Source organism: Natrix helvetica (genome assembly GCF_964273705.1).
Source record: "Natrix helvetica genome assembly, chromosome: 10".
In the NCBI taxonomy this organism is placed as follows: domain Eukaryota; kingdom Metazoa; phylum Chordata; class Lepidosauria; order Squamata; family Natricidae; genus Natrix; species Natrix helvetica.
Window position 1 is genome coordinate 9,762,912 of NC_138561.1, and position 12,225 is coordinate 9,775,136.

At 38.2% G+C, this 12,225-nt stretch overlaps 1 protein-coding gene across 3 annotated transcripts in view; it reads right to left on the reverse strand.

Annotated features, from left to right (window-relative positions):
- The window catches only part of NUDT7 (nudix hydrolase 7), a 32,941-nt gene that overhangs the window by 9,101 nt on the left and 11,615 nt on the right, over nucleotides 1-12,225 (reverse strand). Inside the window, exon 6 of one of the 3 annotated variants that reach the window (XR_014176281.1) lies at nucleotides 2,617-2,843. The exons of 1 other annotated variant lie outside the window; for it this stretch is intronic. The gene's annotated coding sequence lies outside the window, so the exon portion shown is untranslated. Of the gene's footprint in view, nucleotides 1-2,616; nucleotides 2,844-10,704; nucleotides 10,724-12,225 lie in introns of those variants that run through there. One more of the 3 variants, XR_014176282.1, reaches the window with a different exon arrangement.

Sequence of the window (12,225 nt, forward strand, 5' to 3'; positions counted from 1 at the left end):
TTGCATTGGCTTTTTTGGCTGCCGCTGCTTCTACAAACTTTATTGCAATAGTCTTTTAAACTTTCAGATTTTTAAAAAATATAAGGTGGAGGAACAAGGACACCAATGGATGTCCCGCTATTTGCAAATGAAAAGTTGTTGTTGTCACTGCTGGTTCTAGGCACCATTTTAGAAATGATTTGTCTTCTTCCTATGGCTAAGAAAAGAAAGACTTCTACTGGCTTTTTTGCCTAAGGCCGAACTAAAACATAGCATCTCCTTTCTTTTCATCCAGCGCCTTAATCACTACATTAAACTGGCTCCCTCAATTATATCAGCCGCCTCATAATGGAAAGAGAAATCCTGTAGGTAAATGAAAATGCTTAGCAAAATTGCGCCCCCTTAAGTAAACAAATCCTCAGGGATAAATGTGTAGTATATTTAGAAAGTAGATAGATTCTGCTTGTGTGAGGTAGATTTAAAGCTCATTATTCCACCCGGGAACCCGTTGCCAGGTATTGGATTAAAAAAAACAATATTTCAAATGATTTTGCATCCCACATTTCAAAACATAGAAGACATTATCTTAGCAAACTAAAAGGCATTGCTGTTTTTCTGCAACTGCCCGAGGTCGAACTGTGACGGTGCAGATTGTGTACAGAGTGCATAGGAAGCTTGGGTTTATACATTATTTATGTGTCATCCAATAGATATTGGGGGAAAAAAGCCTCAGTCAACATAAAAGCTAACAAAACAGGCCTTTACACAAGTAATAGTATAGGTAAAACCAGCTCTGAGTTGAAATGGACACATAGAGATGCAACCATATACCAGCTTTCTTGGTGATTGCACAGAAATAGTTTAATTCTAGGACTTTAGCTTTATTTCAACATCCATCTTAATATGCAGGGTTGCTTAAATTCTTGGGTCACCTTCTTCGTCTTCCATGTAATGGCCAACGAAGTCCAACCTACTTGAGGTTTTGATATCAGCCAAGGAGCTCCCTGTATTACAAAAGTACTTTTGTTCCCAGTAGAAATTCTTAGTGGATGAGAAATCCCCAAGCAGAGACCAATGCTCAGTCAGCAATAAATAATAAAGTAAGGTAAACGTTCCCCTCGCATATATGTGCTAGTTGTTCCCGACTCTAGGGGGCGGTGCTCATCTCCGTTTCAAAACCAAAGAGCCAGTGCTGTCCAAAGACGTCTCTGTGGTCATGTGGCCGGCATGATTAAATGCCAAAGGCACAAGGAACGCTGTTACCTTCCCACCAAAGGTGGTTCCTATTTTTCTATTTGCATTTTTTACGTGCTTTCGAACTGTTAGGTTGGCAGAAGCTGGGACAAGTAACGGGAGCTCACTCTGTTACGCGGCACTAGGGATTCGAACTGATGAAATGCTGATCATTCTGATCAACAACCTCAGCGTCTTAGCCACTGAGCCACCACATCCCTTTTATAAATCATACAACACAACAATAAAAATGTGGATCATATCATTGTCTTACTGGGAGTGTAATATAACAGGGACAAAGTGATATACTTCTTGGAGATTTCACTCGTTGAATTTTTAACTCTAATTTTGGAATTATCCAGTTTTTTTCTCCCTTGGTATTATATTTACTTAAGATTCTAGGGAGATGGTAAGGTTGCTTGTAAAAGATATGAAGATAATAAACATAAGAGAAACATTTCTGTTCACTAAACAGCGGGAAGTAATTGACTCTAAACCAAAATTTTATCTGCCGGAGTCCCTGGTGCAACTTCCCTTGAGAAATATATGCTTTTATTCCTTGTATTCTGTCACTTCTGAAGTGTTTTTGCCTTGTTTAGTATTCCTGACAGAGACGGAGTCCACTTGTTGTGATTCTTAGCACTCATGGAGAAAATATGGCAAGTTTATTGGGGGTAAATTATTTGTTTCTTCTGTGCGTATATAAATTTAGTGTCTGGGAAATTTAAACTCTCACTTGACATTACAGATCAATTCCATCTCTGAAAGTCATGCTGGCATTACTTAAACAGAGCTTTGTGTTTAGGGGGTTCCTCCCTCCCTCCCTCCCTCTCTGTGTATACATGCGTGGATATCTCTCTCTATATTATTGGTGAAGTACAAACCCATTTATCCTACAGAAGAGTAGGAATTCAATATCCAGAAGACTCAATTGCTAGTGCCCATTAAAAGAATGTGCTCCTCAGCATGAGAAAACAGATTGGAATGGCTTATATAAAGTCCAGAGACTAGATATTATTTTTAGTTTTCCATATCAGGATAGAATTTTGCTCGTAAAAGATTCAGCCTATTAGTGAAACAGCCAGGCTTCAAAGCAGTTACTTGAACTTGCTTTGTCCTTCATGTTGGGTGCTTCATTAGCATGCTTCCTTCCCTTGGTTGTCTTTAATCATCTAATGTCATTACATTTTTCTTTTTTTGCAGTTAAAAAACCATGTAGAATTTAATGTAAGAGATTTTGGGCCATTATCACTTAGGTGGCATTTCAGAGTTTGAATGGAATATGTCAGATCTGAAGGAAGGCGGAATTACAGGAAGACTGTGACTATGGATATTATGCATGGAAAACATATGCATACCAAATAAATAGGTATGTGTGCAAATGTGAATCTACTTACACAAACCCACATAGACGTTTTATTATAGTTTTGGGGAAATCATGGGCTTCTATGTTGCATCTATAGGGGACAAATAATAAACATTTCATTGCAACGTTGTAATGCACAGTATCCCATCACAATGTTGCACATAAATATGTAGTGAGTAGACTTTATATCATGGTATCGTAATGCAGATTTCCTCACTCTGACAAAATTGTGGTTTGCTCGAGACATCTCTGTGGCCAGGATAAACTAAAATAGGCCAGAATGAAAAAAAAAAGAATCAGATTAGTTTAGTGGTGCAGGCACAAGTCTAGAAAGCAGGAGACGTTGAAATCTACCCCCACTTTAGCCATGAAAGCCATCCAGGTGACTTTGGGCAAATCAACAGGACATTATGAGTTCTAGTCCCGCCTTAGGCATCAAAATCTGCTGGGTGAATTTGGCTCAAACACCAGGAGTCAGTGAGTTCTAGTCCATCCTTAGGCATAAACATGGGGCCAGTCCCTTACTCTCAACCCACGTAACAGATCTGTTGTTGAGGTAAGATAGGAAGAGGAAGGTGTGTTAGGTATCTTCACCGCCTTGAGTTATTTGTAAAACTAATAAAGGTAGGATACAAATAGATAGATAGATGATAGATAGATAGATAGATAGATAGATAGATAGATAGATAGATAGATAGATAGATAGATAGACAGACAGACAGACAGACAGACGGACGATAACAAATATCACAAGCACATTGGCATAAGCCAAATAACATTTGGGGCCCCGTTAGATCATAACTGGGCCAAATCTGAAAGGATCATTTGGCAGATTCTCCAAGAAATAATACAAAATTTGGCCGGCTCAGGAGAACATTTTGAACATGTAACTGCCAAAATAAAAGAGAGATAGATAATGGGTCAGTTGAACTAGCCCATAACATTGAAATAGAGGTGGCACAAATGTCTTGGGAAAATAAACTATGCAATAAAGTAGTATTAAATCTCAATTTATACTTTACCAAAGATACAAGTCCAGACTTACAATCCTATGGAACATTACACTACTTTCTAAGACTATAGATGATAAAACTTTAAAGTTCATTACTCTAACCAAGAGTAGTTAAATAGGCATATTTCTTTTCAGTTGGGAAAGAATAAAAAATTCACCAGGATATGTGACATTTAATTCAGACAATTCCACTTGGCAGTTTCAAATAAAACACCTTGCCTACTGTTTTAAAATTCAGAGATAATTTGCCATATACTCTCCTGCTGATTATATCTTTATGTTGTAATTGTTTTTAATATTACATGTGTATGTTTTTGGTTTATTTCTGTATTGTTTTGGGGCTTTTTAACTTTATAAGCCACTCAGAGTCATGTAAGTGAGATGGGATAATATACAGTATATATAAAAGGAATGAATGAATGTGCAAATTCTGTTCAAATTTTGCATTTCTACATTGATTGAGTTGATAATTGAGAGGTACTAAACCTACTGGAAAGAATTTAAGCTTGTAGTTGATTATTAAGAGCCAAATTTCTTTTTTTCAGCCTGAAACAAACCTGCTTACAATGTATTGCTGCATTTTAGTACCTATGAAGTTACTTTAAAAAGCTCAGATAATTCTTCAATGGGCACCTTTAGTTTAATAAAATTACACTTGGAGATTATAATCTCCTAACTCGTTATGTCCACTGGGATCTAAATAAATGTGTTTCAAATAGGTTTTCAATGTTCCACGAGGGGGAAAAAAGGCACAAGCTGGAATGAATTTGCTTCTTCAATATGTATTGGATATCAACCAATTATTTCAATTTATGGCTTGAAATTAGAATTGTTTGCACTTCCTGGGTTCAATGACATTGCTGGATGACTTCCCAATTGCATGTAGTTTGGCTTTCAACAGAATCCTTTAAACATCACCAGGAGTCTTCAGGCATAGCTATCAAAACAGATTAGGGAAAACTGAGCAAGCTTCAGACTGAATCACGGATGACTGGGCTCCTACTGCTGAATTCTGAAGGGGACCATTGAAACACAGTGTTAATCTTTTAACAGTGCAGTTGTCACAAAACTAAGTCCAAATCCACGTTCATTTGGTTGGGCAGGAGGAAGTCAGAGAATGAAAAAGGGCTGACAGAAATGAGCATTTTCCAAGAGCTGTGGTAGGCATTTGAAGAAAAGAAGTCAAACCAGTCCATGCTATTTGGCCCATCGGAATATCAAGAGACTTTCACTACTGGATGAATAATCAAAATAGCATCTTAAGAATATTGAAAGAAGGGCTACCATATTTTTTAAAAAATAAATAAAAGGTCACCCCTTGCCTCAAACTCATAATTTGAGGTCATCACTTTGCGTTCTTCTGTTTCTGGCTAAAATTGGTAAAGAGCTGTGTCCTTTCAAACTTAGGTCTAATTACCAATATTATATAAGGCATCTAACAGAGGATTAACAGATTAACAGAGTTGGAAGGGAGCTTGCAGGTCATCTAGTCCAACTCCCACCCCCACCTAAGCAAGAGATCATACACTATTTCTCATAGATGGAAGTCCAGTCTCTTCTTGAAAGCTTCCAGGGATGAAGCTCCCACAACTTCTGAAGGCAACTTCTGTTCCATGGGTTGGTTGTTGTTCTCCTTACTTCTCCTTATTTCTAGGTTGAATCTCTCCTTGTTCAGTTTCCATCCATTATTCCTTGTCTAGCCTTCAGATGGTTTGGAAAGTAGCTTGATCCCTTCCTCTCTGTGACAGCCCTCAAATACTAGAACATGCTATCATGTCTCACCTGGTCCTTCTCTTATCTTCACTAGAATAGAATAGAATAGAATAGAATAGAGTTGGAAGGAGCCTTGACGGTCTTCTAGTCCAACCACTTGGACTAGGCAGGAAACCCTACACCACTTCAACTTTCTTATAAACTTAGCTAAGAAGAACTTAAAACATATATGTCATGTTGGGAGAACATTCCCAAAATCAGTATATCTTCTTACTTTTATTGTAAGCGGGGTATAAGTTAAAGCTAATTGCACCTATATATTGAACCCTAAATCATGGGTTGACATAATGCCAAGACCAAAAAACGTACATTATCGCTTAAGGCACAATATAAGCATAGCCCTTTTTTCTACTAAGGACAAGACAGTGCTACACTCAGTTCAATGTAGCAATAGGTCCATCATGTCAAGTAACTGACTCTTATTTTATCGCTGGGATGAAATAGAGTCCTTCACTGTATTTAAGAACAGCAGGATTCCACGAACAAACCTATAGCTCAGTTCTAGAAGAGAAATACGTACAAGGAGCATTTATTTATTTAGTCAATGTCTTCTACATGTCCAATACCAATTAGCAGAAGATATGATGAAAACTCCTTAAATGCATAATACATGGAGAGAGTTCACCATAAGTTTAACTGAGAGACTGTGAGCTTCTAGACCAAGCCAAGTTCAAAAGCACTATACAATTCCTGGAAGCTTGGCACTCAGACAAATCAGCCATCATTAGACACATACAGATAAGCAACATCTACATATCAATCAAAACAGACAATCAAAAAGCTAAGGAGGAAACAAAGACCAAAATACTTCCTTGTCAGCAATCAAACCCATATGAACAGAGATTAACAACAAGATTGTTACTAGATTAATAATCAAGCAACAATACCCCAATCAAGGATCTACCAATTCAGGCAAGCAATCAAATAATAAACAACAGACTAATCAAGACCGAGAACACTCCTACAATGCTGACAGGGCAAGTCATTTGTATAAAACCGAAAACAAACCCCACTCCCTTCTAGCATGATGGAATTTTTGACATTGATACCAGATGCCATCGCTTGCATGTAAGATAACATGAACTGATGCATTCTTTACCTGTAGCATGCATAAAATACACAGTTCTGTACTTTTATTATGAAACGCAGTCATCGCAAACATGAATTCATCCGTGTTGAAAACAAGCCACAAAGTGGACAAAAACATTTCACTTGAGGATCAGATGCATACACAAAATGTCCTTGAATGATGTTGACTCTGGCCAGCTCCATCCCAAAAATTATCACTCTTTAGCAAAGGGGGTATCACTCATGGCTAGCTGGGGAATTTTGGGAGTTGAAATCCACAAGTCTTAAAATTGTCAAGGTTGGACACCACTGCTTTAGCATCTGTTTCTACCCCTGCAAAAACTTTATGTTATGTATCCACCAATGCTAATAAGGTGTCTTTACATTACACAGTGGTACCTTGATACTTGTTAATTGGCTCCAGGAGGCGTAATGGAGTACCAAAAATGGTGAGTATCAAACTTTTCCCATAAGGAATAATGTAAATAAATTGAATGTGCAAAAATACACGAAATGTATTTTGCAAGAGCTAACTTGTGACTAAAGTATGGCCCTTGGTTTTGACCGACAAGTTCTAGCTTCTGCATCAAGTATCAAACAAATGATCAGTACCAGGACAAAATTTTCATGTCAAAATGTGTTGAATACGGAATTTGACAAATTTAAAAACAGTTGAGTATCAAGGTGTGACTGTATTAGCTAACCTGGAGCTGTCCAGCAATACAATGGCAAGAAGATCCATTGCAAATTGTCAGACAGCAGAGGTATCTGTCCAGCCCCGTTAAATAGAAAGTGTTGTGCCAGGAACAGGAAGCAATATGTAATTAATGTCCAACTCCTTGAACCTTTTTACTTACCGGTATACTGCAAAATAGCTATTCCTTGCATGTCTGCTTCCAGTATCAGCATTTCCCACTAGCTTTTTCTCTCTCCACAACAGAGATTCCACATATCTCAACAATCTGCAATAAACTTTGCCAACTGTAGCATGGAAATACATGCTGCCTAGTCCAGTATCATGAATGCGTGCATATTTGCATTACAGACAAGAAAGCCTCAAAGCTCAGTTCCTGGACCACATGCTCAACTGAAGTTTTGCTACTGATAATGGATATCCATTTGCATGCATATGTTTATTTCCTAAAGATAAAAGTATATCCAAATGTTCTGAAATGAGGAAATAAATAAAAAAAATAAAATTCTGGGAGTCTGCCAGGCTTCTTCAATAATTAATTCAGCACATAGAAAGACGAGAGAGCTCCTGTAACAATTTTCACATGAAATAAAATTAAGCGGATGGTGTTTTTGAGGGGAAAAAAAATTATGGTCAGCAACGTTTTGCAAGATAACCAATTATGCTTTGACCTCATTCACTACCCTGTTGTCAGGGTTCCATTCATTCCTCAACACTCATCTGACACATGGCATAGAATAAAATTTCAATCATGCCATAAGTTAGATGCTGTGACTTCCAAAAAAGCCTTTCCCGGCCAGGAATATTTGTAATAATCACAGAGTATTTCCTCTTCTTACAGCTAGTTAGGGGTCTCTGTTGCATATGGGAATAAAAGCCTCTCGTATCTGAAGTAAACTTGCTTAAAAATGTAGTTTGACTCAAGTCTTTAAGTACCTCTCTACCAAGTTCAGAGTCATTGTGGAAAACCACTAAAATAGTAATCAAATCCACTGCATGCCTTCTTCCCCGGTATCATAGATTGGTGGGCATTTTTTCTTTGCTTGCTAAAGGAGCATGCTGTACATTGCGATGCTTTAAGAGATGTAGTTGTCATGACAACATCATGAAGGAAATACCACTGAGTCCACGAGAGTGGAGTCCTGCACATATTCTTCTACCTGAGCCCAAAAGGTTAGCATAAGATGAGCATGAAACAAACAACACCCTGAACTACTGTCTCCAAACAGTAGTAATACACATCAGCCTAGTGTTTTCATTTAATTTAATGCTGTAAGAATGTTGAGTTGATTATATCCAGTATCACTATTTCCCAAGTCCTTAAGATTCAGCTGAGATTACTGTCGTTCCCCTCTCTTTGTTTTATATATATATATATATATTTTCCCTTTAATCTTTCTATTTTCTTAGGGTTTATATTAGTGTTATTTAGTATTACAATGACTTTCAAAGCTAAATCTGACTAGCTTCTGTCTTTTTCCAGTGTCTTAAAAATACAGCATTGTAATTAAGCTACTTTTGGCTTGTTTATTTTAATAAGGAATACGAGGCCAGTGTTTAGCCTTATGTGCTAACTTGGCTACTAAGGTTTGTTTTACAAGCCGTGATTCAAAACCTACTCACATAGAGTGGTATGTAAATCTAGACATTGTTTCTATAGTATTCTTTGTATTATTCATTTTTGATATTCAGGCAGCTTGCCAAAGTAGCTTAATGCTATTGATGAATCAGGATAGTGACCTCAATCTTAGTTAAAAGGTGGCTTACCGCAATAAGCAAACCAGGGCAATTCTGTACTAATTTTGAATTCCTTGGTTCCTAAAAAAAAGAATCATATGAATAATTTTATGAGGTAATGAAGAGAATGTTACTAGCGAATTGACAGTGAAAACCTCTTTTTTTGTGCAAGAGAATTAACCTGTTCTATATAATTTCAGACCCATATCTGCAGACAATACAATGCCTTTACTAATGGATAATTTACATATTTTACAGATGATTTTTCTTCTTCATCATCATCATTTTTCTGACTTGCATTGTTGTGGCTTTCAGCTCTCTGTATAAAGACCCAGAGTCACCTCCGGAGTGATGATCATAAAACTTGAAGAAATAAATTGAAAATATTATGATGAAATTACATATTCTATTTTTAAAATTTTTATTCAAAACAAAACCCAGCTCCATAGCAACATGCAATGAAGGTCACTGGAACACGATTTCATTTATAACATAGCAGGCAAAAAAAGGGAGGGAAGGTCAAATAGACGGCAACAGGGGGGGGAAATTTAAAAGCAGCAAAGTGTAAATAATTCACAGCAGAGAGAGAAGAGTCTATAACTGCTCACAGCAGATGATACGTTCTTTACTGACTCGAGCAAATAAAATGTATTAAACAACTAAAATATATATTAATCAAATAATGTATTAAGCCAGGGCCTTAAAACTAACAGTGCAGAATTGATGTTGAGAGAACTTGGCAGTTTAAGTTGCCATTCTGTCATTTTAAAATCCCAACATGCTGCTACTCTAGGGCATTATGGGAAATTACTAGGGTTTGCCTTTGTAATTTCTCATGTTCTGGAAGGAGGGTGGGATATATTCTTGTAATCTTGGTCCAGACCTAAAATAGTCTCCCCCCCCCCCAAACAACAGATCAGAAGATTTGACTTCCAGAAAACCCCCGGAATGCCATGGGGGAAAAGGAACATAGAACAATAAGGCTGAAAGGGACCTCCTTGCTCAACCAGGAGATCCTATACCAGTGGTGGCAAAACTTTTCGGCATCAAGTGCCCAAACCGGAATGTGTATGCATGCATGGGCATATGCGCACGCTGCAGAGCCGGAAACCTGAAGAACAGCTGGCCACTGTGCGCATGCCTGCTTTCTGGCCAATTTCAGGCTAGAAAATTGCCTGAAACACCCCCAAAACAGCCTTAAAACAGCCCAAAAATCAGTCTGAAAATGCCCTGAAAAACAGTGGCCCCCAAACAGCTTTAAAAATGCCCTGAAAATGGCTCAGAAAACAGCCCAAAAATGGCCTGGAAAACAATCCCCCAAAAGCCATATTTGGGCCGTTTTCAGTGGCCAGCGAAGATCAGCTAGCCACCGTGCATATGCGCACCAGAAACCAGAAGATCAGATGGCGATGGCGCACATGCCTACAGAGAGGGTGGTGTGTGCCACCTGTGGCATGTGTGCCATTGGTTCGCCATCACGGCCCTATACCATTCTGGACAAATGGAAGTCCAGTCTCCAGTGTTGAAGCACCCACAGAAAAGTATAAGAGGCCTAGAACCTGTCCTACCTATCAGTAGTTTCTATAGGTAGATCTATAGATAGATCTAGATCTATCTACCAGTAGGTCTATATTTCCAAGTACATCATTTTAATTTCCTTACATTTTCCTTACCCACACCATTTTTATTAAGGCAGAAACAAAACGAAAATAACCAACGCCCCTTAGCCATGATAGTTTTATGTTCTGAAGGTAGGAAGCCACTGGAAATTGTTTGGGGGGAGGGGAACGAATTCAAGGTTCAATGAATGTCTTCATCAGGTTCCCCTTGTGGGCTTCCTGGAAACATCTGCATTGGCCAGCTGTGAAAAACAGGATGCTGAATAAAGACAGGTGGATATTTGATCTGCCCAGCAGGACACGTTTTCTATTTTTATACATCAGAAACTGTACAACAATTAGAAACATCAAGGAAGAGATATCCTACATTGTAGAGAGACGGTAGCAACATTTCAACCCCGAAGCATGTATTTCTAAATTAGTGATTAAGAGGCACCATTTCAGGTGCGGTTTATAATTCCCCAGCTAGGTTTGTGACAGGCCTTCTCTTGGAAGCCTTTATATCATGGAATATATTACACATGGAGTCTCAGAAGGCATCTTCCGTTCTTGAATTTATAAAGAACCATCCTTTTTTCAATTGGGTTTTGGCTCCAGATGATTTAAGGCATGGAGATTGTGTCTTCCATGTACATTATTTTTCTTGCATCTCTAATTGACTATGAATTTTATTATTTATATGTATTTGGTTTGGTTTTAATGGTTGTGTGTGATCCAGTGTGGTTAAGACCACGGTTGTTTTAATAAATATTGCAAATTAAAGCAAATAACCTAGATTACATATTTCTGTTAAGGTAATCTAGATAATCAATGGTATTGCTGGATTCAGAAATCACAATCCGTGTTGTTGTTTTTTAAACATGGTTAAACGAACAAGGTACGATAGCTCAATGTCTGAAGTTTACATCTAAGGCTTTGGGAGGTTACCTTTAGCATTCACTAAACAAGTTGCACAAAGGGATGCAGTGGCTCAGTGGCTAAGATGCTGAGCTTGTTGATCAGAAAGGTCAGCAGTTCAGTGGTTCGAATCCCTAGTGCCGCATAACTGAGTGAGCTCCCGTTACTTGTCCTAGCTTCTGCCAACCTAGCAGTTCAAAAGCATGTAAAAATGTAAGTAGAAAAATACGGTGAACATTTTGATGGGAAGGTAACAGCGTTCTGGGCACCTTTGGTGTTTAGTCATGCAGGCCACATGACAATGGAGACCTCTTCGGACAGCACTGGCTGTTCAGCTTTTGAAACAGAGATGACCACGCCCCCCCCCTAGAATCGGGAACGACTAGCACATATGTGCGAGGAGAACCTTTACCTTTTAAACCAATTGCATTTACAATTCTGATATAATAATCCATTTCTTTCCTGACAGTCAACGTTTCACGCTCTAAAGCAGTGGTTTTCAACCTTCCCAATGCCGCGACCCTTTAATACAGTTCCTCATGTTGTGGTGACCCCCAACCATAAAATTGGTGTCTCAGTTCCTAAGACCATCGAAATGTGTGTTTTCCGATGGTCTTAGGCGACCCCTGTGAAAGGGTCATTCGACCCCCAAAGGGGTCCCGACCCACAGGTTGAGAACCACTGCTCTAAAGTGCACTCATTGCACAATTATGCTTCTTTTTAAAGACATTTTTATTTTAAAGATACTTTTATTTCATTTTACTACTGTACACCTTATGGTTCCTTCAACTTGCTTTTTCATAGCTCCATTTTTATTCAAGTTTTTCCCTTTCCAGTATTGACTATT